The sequence below is a fragment of the Tauraco erythrolophus genome, chromosome 7 (assembly GCF_009769465.1).
Source record: "Tauraco erythrolophus isolate bTauEry1 chromosome 7, bTauEry1.pri, whole genome shotgun sequence".
Lineage (NCBI taxonomy): Eukaryota > Metazoa > Chordata > Aves > Musophagiformes > Musophagidae > Tauraco > Tauraco erythrolophus.
In genome coordinates, this window is record NC_141471.1 from 61,128,637 (window position 1) to 61,145,812 (window position 17,176).

At 43.9% G+C, this 17,176-nt stretch overlaps 1 protein-coding gene across 1 annotated transcript in view; it reads left to right on the forward strand.

Moving 5' to 3' along the window:
• The window catches only part of NPSR1 (neuropeptide S receptor 1), a 66,014-nt gene that overhangs the window by 28,681 nt on the left and 20,157 nt on the right, over window positions 1-17,176 (forward strand). The gene's annotated exons all lie outside the window — the stretch shown is intronic.

The window sequence follows — 17,176 nt, forward strand, 5'->3', positions numbered from 1 at the left end:
CGGGACCTTGAGAATTTAGCAACAAAGACAAGATGCCCTCATTTCATCTGCATCTCAGTCACCATAGCACTCTCAAGTCAGAGAAATCTTTTTTAACTTTTATTTTGTGGAGCCATAGTAGATTTTCAGTATGGCCATGGATTCCTGTACAAAGAATTTGAGTCTTTCCTTATATAACCTTTAGGGACTTAATAGGCTTTATTCTACAAATCCCCCTGCTTCTAAAGCAGAGAAAAACTGGCTACAGCATGCCTAAAAATATTCAATACAGTACACAACAATTGTTCCTTTGCACTGTATATATGTTTAAAATCACAAGCAGGCACCAGACTTCTGTTCTGAAGTCACCCAGGAGTGCCTTTGAATTCCATCCCTAAGGCTTAGGCCCCTCGACAATCCCACAACGGAAATAATAATATTAGTGGAACGCCTTGTGAAAACCATATCTCCCCAAATTCACCCCAGATCATACGTTTTTAAACGAAGATGGAATCAGCTGCTTTGTTTGCTTTTCCTGGGTAATAAGTCATTTCTGAAAGGATTAAAAAATGATGAATGGATCTTAGATGCCCTATCTTTATACAAGGGCATCATCTTCTCATTTCAACAGACACGCACACACACACACACGAGTCTAGACTTGATTCCACTTCTCCACCTACAGATTTCCACATAGGAGATCCACATTTACCTTTTCAATTATTTTTAAAGGAGCTGTCATTATTTCAGATCTTTGCATACAAATGCTTTTCCTGACCAGACACCTGTGTGACTAAAACGGAAAGCATTTCTTTTTGGCTGTTTTTTGTGAGTAGCTCCCCACCCCTTTCACCTTCAGAGTAATTTCTCTAACCCTGCGCCGAGACCTGCACCGTGCAGTTAAATTACTGCGTCGTCACAGCTCTGCTGACACCAGTGGGTCTGCATGGAGATTATAAAGGTTTGCCTGGCTGACTACGGCGCTTTTGAGGGCTCTAAGACAAAAATGCAACGTGGGCTGAGTCCGTACACTAGAGCTATTGAAAGAAATAGCAAAAAGAACAATATTCTAATCTTAGTAACTTTTCTAAGTAGCCTAGTGGAATTAGGCAAATATCTTGAGGGACCTCCTTTCTCTTATAGGTAGAGGGTTCAGTACTTTGTGGACAACCTACATGTGCAAGTCTTTGATCCAAGGGGATTTCAACCTGTGACCACCTTCACCTGAGGAAGTTACTGTTATTCTGGGCATCACACCTTTTGCTTTATACAGCATCGTTATTAGCAGGGAGGGTGGAGGGGGAAATGCTCTGTTAGCTTCTTGCTACGTGTATGGAAGTAGGTCTAAAAAAAGCATAAGGCTCGACATCAGTCCTGGGAAGAAGAATGGTACATAACTGTCACCGGGATAATTGGATTAAGTTTCATGACTGCATTCTTGCTCACTGGTATTCATTTTAGAGATTATTCATGCCATCTATTCTAGGCACCTCACTGTAGGTATGTAAGATACAAATTCACTCTCCCCACGCTCCATTTATATAGCCAATAGAGGAAAACACTCTGAGCTGCCTTTAGGTTTCACTGACTTGTACAGAAGGTTTCAATTCCTCATTTAGATCCCTCGACTTGACTATATAAATCCCTCCGGTGTTCATACGTCACCAAATATGTCAGGATTACTATTCGTCTTTGACAGCTAAGCACCTAATCTTCCCCCATTTCAACCAGACCTCAGAAGGCTCTGACTCAAAACCCACCCACAAATACAAAGTTTTACAAAGAAGGTAATTCTCAGTATTTTTTTATTTATTTGTTTTTAAGCACAGCAAGGCGTATCAATATGTTGCCTGATGGAAAACGCATGATTATTTCTCTTGTGCTCAGCTGTTTCTAAATGCCTACCTAGAATTTGTCAAAACTTTTTCGCTCTTTGCCCAAAAGACAATTTATTCAAGTGGGGTCTGGGAAAAAAAGTGTAGCTTAAAGGACAAACATTATTCCAAACCTGTGCAGTGTCACTGTGGCTGCATGATTAACTTTAAAGGAGAACTTTTCTGTTCAGATAACTGCGGTGCCCCGCTGCGTTAGCCGAAAGAACAGCCTGAAATTACAGAAGGGTACAATGTAGATATGGATGCATTTTAGCAGTTCATTCTGTTTCTGCATGCATTTAATATACACACACACAGAGACATGAAAAAAAAAAGAAAAAAACAACCAAAAAATGCCTAGAAGCTTTGTCAGTGCTAAACTGAGGTGGCTACACTCCATAGTCCAAACTTTGAAATCCAAAAGAAACTTGCAGGTAAGTCACATACTTCTCCACTCCTAGTAAGTTAGCCAGGCAATAGCAAGAAAGAGAGAAGGGTGAAGACCTGCTTAAGAAGAACAGTAGTAGTCAAAACAGGGTGGAAATTACGTCTGGACAACTCCCCAGACATTTAACTTCCAAGTCGGACTTCTTAGGGAACAGGGACAGCAGCACTGAAAAGCAGACACGGTTGATTGATCACACCAATTTCTTAGACTGAGGGGTTACTGATAACGAACAGAAACAATTTTTCTTGCGAGATTACTTCCCTTGTAAACTCGCAAAAGAGAACAATAGACAAAATATTATCCGAACAAGACAGAAGCCTGCAGGCTACAAGTGGGGAATAGGGGGTTTTCAGCACAAGGACACAGTTTTCTTTGAAGCTGCAGGAACCTGAAGAAACAGGACAAAAAGAGGAGAAGTTTAACTATGTCCTAAAAAAAAATAATTAAAAATAGTTATTTTACTGGTGTGGGTGTGTGTAAATATTTTTATGACGTCATTTATGAACTGAAGGAATAATGTTAACAGCAAACATCTCATCTGCTGGATGTGCCAGGACAGCTTTTTGTCTACAGGGTTTTTAGTATAACCTTAACTGTGGAGACGAGTAGCACACCTCTACGTTCTAAAACGGTGTTGTTCTATGGATGGATATTTTCTAGTCTTGAATGGGAGAACTGATTTCTATCCATTTTCACTTTCCAGCTCTTACAGGCAGGGAGAAAACCAGCAACTGGTGCCACGTGTGGGAGGGATGGAGAGCCTTCTTAAAAAATGGTTTTCCTGTGCTACAGAGACAGGGATTGTATAAACACGTTTTCTAATGTGTTATGGGGTTGCTAAAGTTACTGCTATGTTACTACTAAGTCCAGAAAAACAATTCAGGGTATATTAAATATGGTAATTTCATACTGCTCCTCAGGAAATTGTTTCTCCAGTGATATCTGGTAAGTTAACTGAAATACAAGAAATGTCATATGTTGGTCAGTCTTCTTTGTTTTAATGAAACGCACAAAGTATTTAAAAATCGAGGGGACATTCTCTCTCATTTAAAGTCTTTAGAACTGCAAGGCCATGGACCTTTGCTCACTGAAGTCAGTAACAGATCCCTTCTAAAAGGGCTGAAAAGCTTTTTCTGTCAGCCCTAGCATGGAATCCAGCATCACCACTTCTGAGGGCAGCTTCATATATAACCCTGGAAAAGTGAGGGTCTTTAAGGGTTTTGTTCATGTCTCTAAAAGGAGGACACCATGTCATCCCTTCCATCTTTCAATTACAGATCAATTTACAGTTGAGTTCCTGGGTTCCCCTGAGACAGAAGCACACGCAGACACACAGCAAGCCTGACACATTTTGAATACTGGTCTTGTTTTGTTTGCACAGCCCATTTGGAGTAAGCCTCACAGTACAGGCTGCATGGGACCCATGAAAACTGTATACAGCACTGATCCCCATTATACAATTCCAACCTCTGATCATCTTCTCTGATGAGTCTTTACAGCGCTGTGATACTCAAATTCCCTACGAAACGTCAAATAAGTTTCCTTGTGTCAAAGGATTATTAGTAGCATTTCCCATTGCTCTAAGTCAGAAACTCTCACGAAATTTTAATGCACAGAAGACAACACAGTGATAAAACTACTCACCTGAAACTCCTGCTTTGCAAAGGTAACTGATCTAATATTAATAAGTGTCAACCACATCAGTTGCACATCAGCCTACTTTCTCTGAAGGGTCCTCTCATAATACTATGACACAAAATCTTACCTCTTTTAAACGCTGAAGCTCCTTAAACAAACAGATCAGCAGTGAGTCCTGTGCCTCTCCAACCTGACTGTAAGTGGAGACTGTCTCTAAGTGTCCCTGAATGGGCATGCTAGTGTTTATAGCTCGGCAAGTTAACAGGAACACCACAAACATGATTTTAATCGAGTACCTCCCAAATGCCCAGTTTGCCTTCCATGTAGTAAGTAAATCAACCAGGTCTGTTCAAAATATGGCACATTTTGCACTCTTTGGGTGCTTCTCAAAAGCACTTATTGTCTCTTCTACAGCAAAAACTTGTTCAAACAGAAGTTTTGAGTTGTGTGGGCACGTAGCGCCTCGGATAACAGGGATCTGGTTGTAGAGTGGGTGAGATAGATGTTCAATGTTGGCCATCTTCCGAGACCTTGGAGCAAATGGGTGGTTGATGAAAATCAGCATGAAAGTATTTTGCACTGTCTGGGGTGGGGGAATGTGAGCGTATGTTACCTCAAGCATGGATTTTTTGTCAGTGATGGCTTTAAAAGCACATATTGCACTCCAAAGTTACCTTAATGTAAGCGTATACCGTCTCCAAAGGCACGTAGCATGGAGATGCAGCGTGCTTAAAATTAGACTTCAGCTCATTGCCTGTTGCCTTCTTTTGGGAAGGGTGGAAACACAAACTCCACTATTGAAAAGAACTTTTTGGTGCTCTTTCTGGGAAGAACACTTACTCTCCTCTGTAGACCAAAGCTATCGAATTATCAAATATCAACATTTAGAGCTGGAAGTGGAGGATGGAGAAGGGAGCAGTGGAGAGGAGAAAAAGAAGGCAGTACAGTTTGCTCATTATGAAAAGGAAAGTATATCCCACTAGTACACCAAAAGGGAAAAATAGTTTCCCTTTTGGGGGAAATCATATGCCAACGGAGAAATTGTTGTTTGAGATAAAGGTCTTGGGGCTAACTGAAAAAAATAAACAATGTATGTTGATAATTTGATACTGGCTAGATTGGTGCCTGCTGTCTGCCTGAAGGTCTTACATATTCCAACATATTCTGCATCCTTTATAAATGCAATTTACGTAAAGGTTTCTTAGGCTACAGAACCTTGATTGTAGACAGTATGAAGTTAATGCTTAATTTACAGCAGAAATAGACAAGATAGAAAAAAGATGAAGAGAATTACAGCAAAAATCACAGCAAACAAAATCAACAATAAGGAAAAGAATACACTGAACCCAGGGCAGCTGCCATGATGGAGAGGGTCCCCGGCACGCTATGAGGATTGGCAATACCGATTCCGCTGCTAAATACTGCAGGAAGTATCGTTGCTCTCCTCTGCCTGGGGAAAGCTGCAGGCCACCTGCACAGGGTCTGAGTTTGAGAGACAGCACATCCTTAGATGAACTCCCAATTCTTTAGGTAAAGGGGTAAATCCACATGTCTGAACATCACATTCACGGATGTTGCTGAGTAAGAGGTGACCTCGGAAGAGAGGAGGACGGCTGATTAATGCATCCAGAAACTCAAGCAATATGCCGCATCCTCAGCAAACAAAAAGGATGTCTTTAAAATAGCTTCATTGTTATTTCACCGAGTGAAGCAGTCACAGTACTTGGGCACAGAAAGCTCTCTTTCCCACCATGGCCTTCACAGCTGTTTCAGAGCGCCAGTTTTTGAGACAGACTCACGTTAGCAGATGAGCCAGAGCACCTTTGCAGGACTGGGCATCTCCAGAGTCCCCATCGTTTGGGAGGAGACCACGCATGGGTACAAGGGAGATGCTTCAGCACACTCTGGAAAGGCTCCTTCTGTAACCTGGAAGAACACATGTACCACCTGCCCAAACAAGGCTCAGACACCCGTCTTGAACTGGAGGGAGAGTCAGAGTCAAATCAAACCGGTGACTGACAGGAGAACACGAGCTGTCAGCTGGAAAGCAGTGGTACTGGCTCCAACAGAGCACGTCTCAACAGATTACAATGCATTAGAAGTATTAAAGCACTTCAGCTTGCCTAGTTTAGAAGTTATGAGCACAAAGGGCATTTGCCTTTTAATAATGTTTTTATGAGCTGCCTGAGTGGTTTGCAAGCAGTTCCATATCCACTGCTGCATACCATTACTGCTGTATTTTCTAGAAGTCTGCTCGGGAAACAAGAAAGAAAATGACCATGATCAAAGTGAAATTACAATACCCAATTGCATTTCCGTGGACGTTCAACCCAGCTAATACAAATAGACCGGAAAAAATTGCTTCAACAAGATTCATCAGAAAAACGAAGCAGTGCTTCCAAAACCATACCCCTTACAGGTATGCTTTTAAATAACGCTGTGCTTCACTTACACAGTTTATAATGTCAATATAAATCTGAAAGGATCTGGAAAAGGAAATATTTTTGAGTTCTTTTGTTGGACCTCTTTGTGGGCAGATAACGTCACAAAAGAAATATTTTGCTTGTGCTCAGGAATAATTTGATTATCCTGAAATGTCGCAAGCAATGGACTACTCTTACAAGACAGCATTATGCATTTTCAATTGCATTTCCAAATCCTTAAACACCCACTCATTAGTATATCAAATACATTTTCAAATGAGTGCTTTGACAAGCTAGCGTTGTTTTCATCAAACAATGCTTCCACAATGCATTTTTTATGCGTTGCAGGAAACATTCTTGAAAAGATAATGATGTTATAAATTCATTAGATTGTTTGATTCACACAGCCTGTGGCTTATGTTTTCTATTTCTCCTAAGAGGTTGCTAAAAATATTCACTTCCCTTCTTGGTTGACCATTCATTGCTCCAGAAGTGGAGAAAGACACTTAGATCTGCATGAGGCTTTTCTCACTGAGTTACATTTTTGGTGTGAATTGTAAATAAATACAAAATCTCATGTTTGTTCACTGTTTTGGAAGACATTCCAATTTCAGAAGACCTTTGCTAGGATGCTGACTAAGAGGATGTGGAAAAGGCATAAGTAAATTGATTTTAGCTTTTAAATGAGAGATGTTGTTTACACTCTTTACACTCATCAATCTCATTTAATTACCTGCAGGGGAATTCCAAATTTCTGGTTATTCATCTCCAAGATACCCAAACATTTTTGGTCAGGAAGAGAAGCCAGACATTTTGAAAAAAACTAATTTCCTTTATGATTTTTAGCATGCTGTGCCACAGTCCATGGACGCTGTGTCATGGTTGGCATAAGCACCCCTGTTATTTATATTAGTAACGTGCTTTGGGAAAACAGAGCAGCAGCAGCATGTCTAAGTCTGGCTGGCAAAACATTGCTCCTGTCTAATGTATGTTTTCATATACTACTTTCTTCAAAGCAACCCATTTTTTGGACAAGGCAGAGTGCAAGAAGAACTGTTGGGTTTGTACTCCCATCACACGCGGCACATGCAGTGCGGCACGGGGAAATGTGAAGGGCAAGAGGTGTTTTCTCGGGGTTCTCTTTGGGGCCCCGGAGCAAAAGCAGACATTAGCATGGCTGATATTTTGATAACCTTTCCTGTGTCCCGGCGGTAGCCCTGAATATGCATTGTAGATACTCTTGGCAGCCAACGGGGTGAACTATGTATTTTTTCCATCGGCAGCAGTCGGCTTTTGCTGTGTCAACTTACGCTGGTTTATAGGAAGGCTTAATTCTTGTTTTGACAGCTATGGAATTGTTCTGTGGTCCTGAAGGACTGGTTATGGTTTCCCTACCTTCGGCCTGCTTCACATATTCAAATCCTAATGACAGTTGTGCTATGCTTGTTTTTGTTTTTAATAAAAGGCGCTTGGCGGCCAAGCTGTATAATCCTTTGGGTCCGACATTTCAGCATTAAGGGGGGGAAGTGGATTTCTTTCTGAGTTGCTTGAAAAACATATTGCCTCTAAATGACATGGATTTCTGTTTGATTCTCTGCTGAAAGTACAGGCAGGATTGTCATCTGACAGAGAGGACGCTTATTTTACAGTTACTCTATGTGAGAGCTTGACTTCTGTTGATCAATGAAGGTGGGCACGTGGAGTTTTCTACCTGGCTTCTTCATATGGTGGAGGTAAACATTGAGAGACAAGGGCACAAGCACGGTGCTGCCAGCAGTGAGGCCATAATGACTACGCTTTACTCGGATTCATCGCTTAGGATCTCATTAGCTCCCATTAAAAGATACGACTTTAAACTTTTGACATTAGATGTACAAATATATCATTAACACCTTTTAGTCCATCAGCTGTACTGCAGCGTTTCTAATTGCAATCGAATGGAAATTATGCTGGAAACAGCCTCAGCATGCTCTAAAAAGCACTGAAACAAAGAGCTAAATTAAGAAGGTAGGGATTTTCTCCATTCCCTTCTTGCATATTAAAACAGTGATATTTATTTATTATTCTGAGTTAGATCGTCTTTGTGCCTCCAACAACAAAATACTTTTTCTTTTTCCTACCTTTCCAAAGGGCTGTAGGACAAAACACTCAGCATCTTCATGCGGTACCTTCCTCACCTGCTGCTGAAACTCTTTGTCCACTTTTCAAACCCCAGTGTGAAACTATATTCAGCTGATTCTATACGGTCTGTTCAAAAACATTTCTCTCTTTGCACAGAACTTCCCACTGAGCAACTGCACACAACAAAATAACGTTTGATCTAGTAGACCATGGTCTCATCTACGTGTACGTAACACAAGATGGGAAGCGGGAATTTTGTCCTAACTTTCAGAATTATCATCAACTTCATCTGTCCGCACACATTCCCCCTAAGGGGAACTGCCAATCTCAAACCACACTGTCAGCAGAGGTCTGAAGAAGGGAGTGTTGGAATGGAAATAATTTGTCTTTACTTTCCTGACTGGTTCATGATACATCCTGATTTTACAAGAAAACAGTTCCCCAATCAGTTCTTCACCTTTGTGGGAGGAACCGTTTTTTTTCTGGATGACTGAAACAACCGCTGATATGGATGATCTGGTGTTACAACCCAAGTCCTCCTCGCTCACCCTCCACTGCATTTGATGTGCTGTTACTGTTCCAGTTGACCTGCCCTGTTTGGGCAGGTGCCGTGCTCCCTCCAGTTCAGTCTAGCCCCCTGTGCCCCTGTGGCTGTATCCCCACAGCAAAGGTGGGGTGGGAAGGAATGGTAGAAAGAGATTTATTAATAAAGGCAAATTAAACAAAACCTTAATGTCTTTCACAGTGGCAGGGCATGTTGAATTTCAATTCCTAGGGACCTGCTCTCCAGCTCTCTTGTAAGTGCTGTTTCTTAAGAGGTTAACGTTGTGCGGCACGTGCTTTTCTCAGCCCTTCATCTTTTAACCTGGATGAGCTCTGGATTGGGGCCAGAGCCTCACTGCATCCACACTTTACAATTCCTAACAGAGCCTGCATCATCTCAGGAAGAGGGAAACCTCAGAGCAGAAATGTAAGAACATGCAATAAAGAAATAAAACGCTCAACCAAGCACAGCAAAATTTCCTGTCCCTTCCTACAAGCCAGAAAGAGAAAGAAAAAGCACCACTTCTGCCACTGAAAAAAAAAAATAACAGGGGAAGCGAACAAGATTCCTCTTGAAAATTTTCAAGTGGGTTTTGTTTCATCCATTACATTTGGTGTTCTGCTCCAGGCTGCCAGGCCCGAAGGAGAAAGCGCACAAGAGCGGCGTAGTACACGGCGTAGGCAGCAGCAGCAAACCTGCTGTCTCGCGCGGGCACCGCGGCAGAACCGAGCGTGTGCTGATTCCCCACGAAAGCTTAGCGTGCCCCAGATTTTGTCTTCTCCCTCCTTTGCCGGGGATTCTCCGGCAGAGAGCTGGGATCCTTGGGCCATCTCAGCGTAACCATGTCTGCTCCGCAGCAACGCTTCTAAAGGGGTTAAATTCGGGGTGGGTAGATTCGTGGCAGCCCCTGGGGGTGCCAGTCATATCTGCCCATCAGCCCCACCTCCAACATTGTGCCCAGATGTTCTGCAGTGCTGGGGCAAGGGGCTGCAAACAACCCCAAACTCAGACGAACCTACCTGGAGAGATTGCGAAGAGGACGAATAGGCTGTCCAAGGGCCAGCAGGTCGAGGGAGGGGATTTTGTCCTTCTACTCTGCTCTTGTGAGGTCCCGCCTGCAGTACTGCGTTCAACTCTGGAGTCCCCAACACAAGAAACACATGGAGCTCTTGGAGCAGGTCCAGAGGAGGCCATGAAGATGATCCAAAGGCTGGAGCACCTCTCTTATGAAGACAGGCTGAGAGAGTTGAGGTTGTTCAACCTGGAGAAGAGAAGACTCCAGGGAGATCTTCTATCAGCCTTTCAGTACTGAAAGGGGGCCTACAAGAAAGCTGGAGAGAGACTTTTGACAAGGGCCTGTAGTGACAGGACAAGGGGCAATGGCTTAAACTGAAAGAGGGGAGATTTAGATGAGATCTAAGGAAGAAATTTTTTACAATGAGGGTGGTGAAACACTGGAACAAGTTGCCCAGAGAAGTTGTGGGTAGCCCATCCCTGAAAGTGTTCAAGGCCAGGTTGGATGGGGCTTTGAGCAACCTGGTGTAGTGGAGGGGTTTGGAAGGGGGGTTGGAACTAGATGATCTTTGAGGTCCCTTCCAACCCAAACTATTCTATGATTCTACGAAAGTATGAGGGTGGCTCTCAGCCCCCACCCATGCCCATGTGCAGCCCCTTGCTGCACCAGGTTCCTGAGGGCACAGCGTTTTAAGAGCTAAAACATAACTTCTTTAAAAGGCATTTTCTGGATATCTTGCAAGTATCTTGTCCTACAAGTACCCAGAGCAGGAACATTTCACCTGTCTTACCACCTATTTCACCATCAGCTGCTGCATGAGAGCAGAGGGCTGGATACACTTTTCTAGCTAACACAGTCACAAAATTATTTCTAGTGCAGCCAATACTTGCAAAGCCACGTGTGGTGTTTTCAGCAGAAAGCACAGACTAAGGGAAGAAGGGGAGTAAGGACATAATGAAATGAGCTGCGGGGGTGTCTATGGGAGGTAAGGCAGCCTCTGTGGCTCTCTCTCCCCTCTGCCTGTCCTCAAGCCAACCTGCCACTTCAGGAGCCCTAAGTACACTTAAATTTAAAGTGCTTGCACCCTCTGGTCCATAATAAAATCAGCTAGGGGTTTCGCAAACTTGCAAGGCGAGTTCACAGCACTGACTCTTATTAGTCAAGAGCACATCAAGCATGACAGAAGAGCCACAGCAGAGCAGCGATGGGCGCCTCATCACTTCAGAAATTATGGACAGGACCTTCTTGCTGTGATAGGGCAGTGATACCACTTTGGGTTTTAAGGATCTATCATACCATTGCAGGCTGTTTCGATGCTTCCAGAGGATGTGCTCTCTGGGGAGTGGTAGGTGATGGGAATGCACATGGTGAGGTCCAAAAAAATGAGCCACGTGAAATGCTCAGCCCCGAGGAGGAACTCGCACCCCTTATCTTAGAATCATAGAATCATAGAATGGTTAGGGCTGGAAGGGACCTTCAAAGGTCATCTAGTCCAACTCCCCTGCAAGGAACAGGGATATCTCCAACTAGATCAGGTTGCTCAGGGCCTCGTCCAACCTGGCCTTGAACGTCTCCAGGGATGGAGCATCCACCACCTCTCTGGGCAACCTGTTACAGTGTTCTACAACTCCCATGGTAAAAAATTTTTTCCTACTATCCAATCTGAATCTACCTCCCTCTATTTTAAAACCATTACCTCTTGTCCTATCACAACAGGCCCTCCTGAACAGCATCTCCCCATCTTTCTTGTAGGCCCCCTTGAGGGACTGGAAGACCGCTATAAGGTCACCCCGGAGCCTCCTCTTCTCCAGGCTGAACAGCCCCAACTCTTTCAGCCTGTCCTCATAGGAAAGGTGCTCCAGCTCTCTTATCATCTTCGTGGCCCTCCTCTGGACCCTCTCCAACTGGTCCATGTCCTTCTTATGTTGGGGTCCATGTCCTTCTTATGTCGTTATCTTGCTCTGCAAAACGCTGCTGCAGTGCCTCGCAAAGCTTGGTACCGTCAACAAAGCAGAACAAAACATCCCTCCTTAAAATGGAATCAAAAGCGATATGAAAAGAGGGATGAAATTTCAGTCTCACCAAGAAGTCATGGATCGCCACATCCAGCTCGTCAGGGGAAAAAAAAACGATCCAACTGCAGCTGAGATGATGTGTGGAGCTTTCTAACCCACCGCAGTTTACCAGCAATCTGCTCTCCACCACTGACAGAAAAGACTTTCGGCATCTTTAGGGTAAGTGTCCTAAGGGAAGAGTGGTGTCAGTACTAATAACCAAATGATAAAGATATTTTCTCACAGGCTCACTAGCACAGATTTTTGTCTTAACCTCCTCGGCTGTAACGAAAGAAATATCCTGAAGTCTGCACAAGGTACATCCCTTTGGCAACGCCATCAAGCCAATGAATTTCTACGAAGAGATTAACTCAGACAGTTGTAACCTGTCTCTATTCCCATGCCAGATCACTAATTACTTCCATTTGTTTTCCATAATGGACTCCTATCTCCGTGGAGGGTTTTTCGCCGCGAAAATTTGTCTCACTCACAGCAGCAGCAAGCCTGCGTTCAGATTTGTCCCTCCAAGGGCAGTGTTTCTCACATTTTTGTGCTTGTCGGTCGTACGGGGCAGCACTCCCCACCCGAGCTGCTGCAGTCTCCTCCTGAACCCAGCGGTTCCTGAGCTCCAACACGTCGAGGTAACACCCTCACTCACTTGTGCCCATTAAAAAATCCCGAGGGATTTTGTTGAGCATGACAGAGACTTGGGTAAAATGAGTCTTTAGGGCCCAGGATTTTCACAGGGGGTTTAGGAACCCGCTGCGTTTCCCAGCCATGGATGCTGTATCACTGTGTTCAGCATGTCTTGGACTCCTCTGGGAACAACAGGCTGCTTCTCCTTCTCAGTTGTCTCGTTAGTCTTTTCAGTAAAAGCTGTTAAAAAATGTGGCGTGTGGAAAGGCTGACAGGTTTGTAAAGGCAGATACTAGTTCTGCCGTTGAGGACTGGCTGTGGCCACGGCGGAGACAGGCAGGAGGCAGCTGAAGGGTTGCAGTTCTGCTTGGTTCTTGCAGCTCCAAGTTGTGCAAACCCCAACCAGCTGTTTTTTTTTCTTCCCTCTGCACCCCAGGCAAAACCATCTTTCCTTCCTACCTCCCTCTACTTTTCCTTGTAATTGAAGTCTCCTGGAATTTTTCTTTTAAATGAGTTCATAGACATGCCACCTCCCATCAAGAGCAAACTGCTACCACCCTCATCACACTAGTGCTGCTGTCTTCTCCTCAGCAAGGAATCATTTTGCCTGCATCATTCGGTGAATATACATTTGGCTGATGTTAAAAGTCACAAACTATCACTTGCTAGTGTTTTTATTTTCTATCACAAGAGAATATATATCATTAATGGATTTTCTGCCTATTTTTGTGAGGAATTAAATGAGCCTGTAAGCCCACAGTTGCCTAGCAATACAGGCACAGAACCACAGTACACCACCACTTCTTGGTAAAAAAAAAAAAAGAGAGTATTAAGAAAGCAGAGGCAATGACAAGCTCGCACACGGTTACGAGTGAAGGTTGATTAGCGCTGTTTTCAGGAACGAGCTCGGTGCCACTTGGCCTGGGAACGTTCATCAGTCAAAGAACACAAGCATCTCACACGCAAGCCACCAGCTTAGTAAGGAGCAAGGAGGACGGCAGCAGTAACGAGGTCACTGAGGTTTAGAGCGATGATTTATCGGCTACATTCGTTCCCAATACCAGACTTTCACCACTTAGGACATCAATGCTGTAATCCAGTGACAGGCATCGAGCTGCAGGCTTGCCAAAAGCAACCAGGGAAGGTATGATGTGCTGAGATCACATCGCTGACATCAGCAGGCTTCTAAACCTCTACCACAGCAACTCAAATTGCATGACGAATCAGGATTTCAGGACACTGTGGTGGTGGCTGTAATTGCATCTGAGATGATACGTGGGTGAGGAGAACTCATCTAGCAGTGACTAAAGCTCTGCTGGTAACTCCTCATCGGTGTATCAGATTTATAGCACTGGCACACTGGGGCTGTGTGTGAAAGGGGGCTCGCAGGCTAAAGCGATGTCGTGAAGATGTGAAAAACGTGAAGTCTAATTATTGCTGCTGTGATGAGCAGTGAGATGAAAGAATAATGAGCAGCACATTCATTATCTAAATCACTAATAAAGGTTTACACTAGGTACTCGTGGCACTGGAGAGGGGAGGACACTAAGCAAGAAATGGTCAGGTGGGACGTTCAGGGCAAGAAGTGAATACGGTGCTGCTGATGGATGGAGCTTGTGTGTGTGCTTAGCACAGGGTAACCAGTTCGCTGACTAGAGAGTGAATAACAGATGGGCAACAGAAAACGATGCACAGAAACAAGAGATTAGAGCATGCACAGCAGAGAGCGGCAGTGCAAATTCTTTGTCATAATTTGTAGGTTTGCTGCATTTTTCCTGCACACTGCCTGATCACCTGCACAAGGCACGTTATCTACTTGGTGGGTCTATGTAAAATGACCTGTATCTGCATGACAAATCATAGAATCATAGAATGGTTTGAGTTGGAAGGGACCTTCAAAATCATCTAGTTCCAACCCCCATAGGGTCCCATGGGCAGGGACACCATTGGCTAGATTAGGTTGCTCAAAGTCTCATCCAGCCCGGCCTTGAACACTTCGAGGGATGGGGCAGCCACAACTTCTCTGGGCAACCTAGTCCAGTGTCTCATCACCCTCAGAGTGAAGAATTTCTTCCTCATATCTAACCTAAATCTCCCCTCTTTCAGTTTAAAGCCATTGCCCCTTGTCCTATCAAGGGACAAATCCTCTAAAGGTGTGCAGTTGGGTCAGACTGAGAGTCTGGTCCTTTGAAGAGACAGGATAAGAAACGCTCTCTGGAGCAGGCAGCAGAAGAGAATAGGAATGAGAAAAGCTGATCTGGTACCTGGTAGGATGGAAAGACAAGAGAGGGCTCTGAAATCTGCAAAGGGCATGAGGACGCTGTGTGGGAGAATGTTTCTGTAATTAAAGGGTATTGAGAGACCTGGCTAATTTGGAGGCACATGCTTAGAGGAGCATGTGTTGAGCCCTTCCCAGCAATGCAGAATCTCAGCACAAAGAGCTCTTAAAACGTAGCCCTGGGGGAGAAGAGCTGCGGCTGCCAGCGCAAAGCAGCTGTGAAGTTGAAGCCTTCCTTAAAAGCCTCCGCAGCCACCTGCAAAACCTCACTCGAAAGCTTTCAAGGGAAAGACAGTTTTGAGTTGTCTTTAAAGCTCCCAAGGGACTTGAGGCTATAGCTGCACTGGTGGGCAACGCCGGGCTGTGGGAACAGACCTGTAGCACGGTGAAGATGGAGCTGATATCCACTTTGGCCCATCTCTCTCCTCACCTGCAGGATGCACCTCCCAAAGCACTCTCCTAATGCGTGGGATAGGGATGGCAGAACGGTGGTGAGAAGCGGGAAATGAGGAGAGAGCTGAGGTGTCTTGCCTTCTCCCTCCCTTTCCTCTGGAGAGCACTGAGATGGGTGGGAGGAAGGGCAACCCCCGCACCCTCCTCCTCCTAAGGGAAGCTGAACCCCCGTTTATCACCTGCTTGGCGGATGCTCAGACCATCAAAAGCTGGAGGATACCCTGAGGCGAAGCTCCATTGATATGTATTACTTTGAAACAATGAATATTTCATTACTGGAGAGAGAGAGAGAACATGAATCAATAATTCAGGAGTAAGGAAAGGGGAAGGGATGAGTTCAAACCATTGCTGGAAAACGCGCTTCACTTTTTGAAACAAACTGTGGTTTCTTCAAAACCCACCTTAATTATATGCACCTACAATCTTTTCAATAGAGTCTTAAAGACACTATACTCATCAAAGGAACGATCACCCCTTGTCCCATCACGCTAATCACTGAAAAACATTTAACATCAGGTTTCAAAAGATGATTTTCTGCTACCTTGGGCAGGTGTGAGAGCAGAGACCACAGAAGCGCTGGCTGGAGGGGCCTCCTGGAAGTCATCGCTGATCCAGCCTCCTTCTGGAGTCAAGGGAAGAGAGAAGAGAGGGAAAACAGGGTTGAGAAACACCAGGAGAGGAAAGAGCAAACCAGAATTTACTGGATGATAAAAGTCACGAGGAAGGAGGCAATGTAGTTACACGCAACGGCAATGATATTTCTGCTCTAATTTCATTTTGAACTGGGCCTTGAAGAAAAAGAGGAGATAAAGGACTGAAGAAAAAGAGAAAATAAAAGATTACTGATACAGAAAAAATATTCCTAGTTTTCCAGTGAAGCAAAACAAGTTGCTTCTTCTAAAGCATTAAGCTGAGATCTCAGTTTCCAGCTAGAAGTATCTGGAATTTCTGCAATTTCAAAGGGCTTAGAAGAAACTCATTTTGCCAAACCCATAGCTCTTTGCCTGGCAATACTGATTCAAACTGTTTACTGCTCAAAAAAAAATATGTTTTGAAATTGTTGAAATACCTTGTTTCCAAAAGCACACATTTCAAATCAAAATCTTCTGACGTGGGGGTTAGAATGGCTTTGTCGGAGTAAACTGCAGAGACCGTTTTCGAGTGTGTAAAACGGTGGCATCAAGATGAAACGTTTTACCTCACCGCTCTAAATTTTTAAAATACAGATTGAAGCTATTTTTTCCTATTACTTGTTTTTGTCCTGACAAATTGCACCGGATGTTTTCCCACCCTGCTCTCTCCCTTTGCAGTAATCTGTGCGAGAAGAGCAACACGCTGTGTTACTTGAAGTGGCAGAACACTGGGTGGACGCACATTTTCTTCCATGGACAGCACTTAAAACAGTTTTCCTGTCCTACAGGGAGAGAATTTTTTTATTATCTTGGTTTTAAACACAAAACTTAATATCACCCGTAAGTACAACAGCAGTACCAGCTTTTGCAATTCCTTTGTAAATCTTGCATCGCTGTGAGCACTCGTTTGTTCAATAAGAAGCAGAACAAAGGCTGGAATATCTCCTTAGATTTTCTCACATTAAAAAAAAAAAAAAAAAAAGAAAAGAAGGCTTGAGGTATATTTATTTTGGTGAATGCAAAAGTACAGGCATAAGTAGGTTAACTTTAAGCTGACAGGGCAGGGTTAGTTATTAAATAA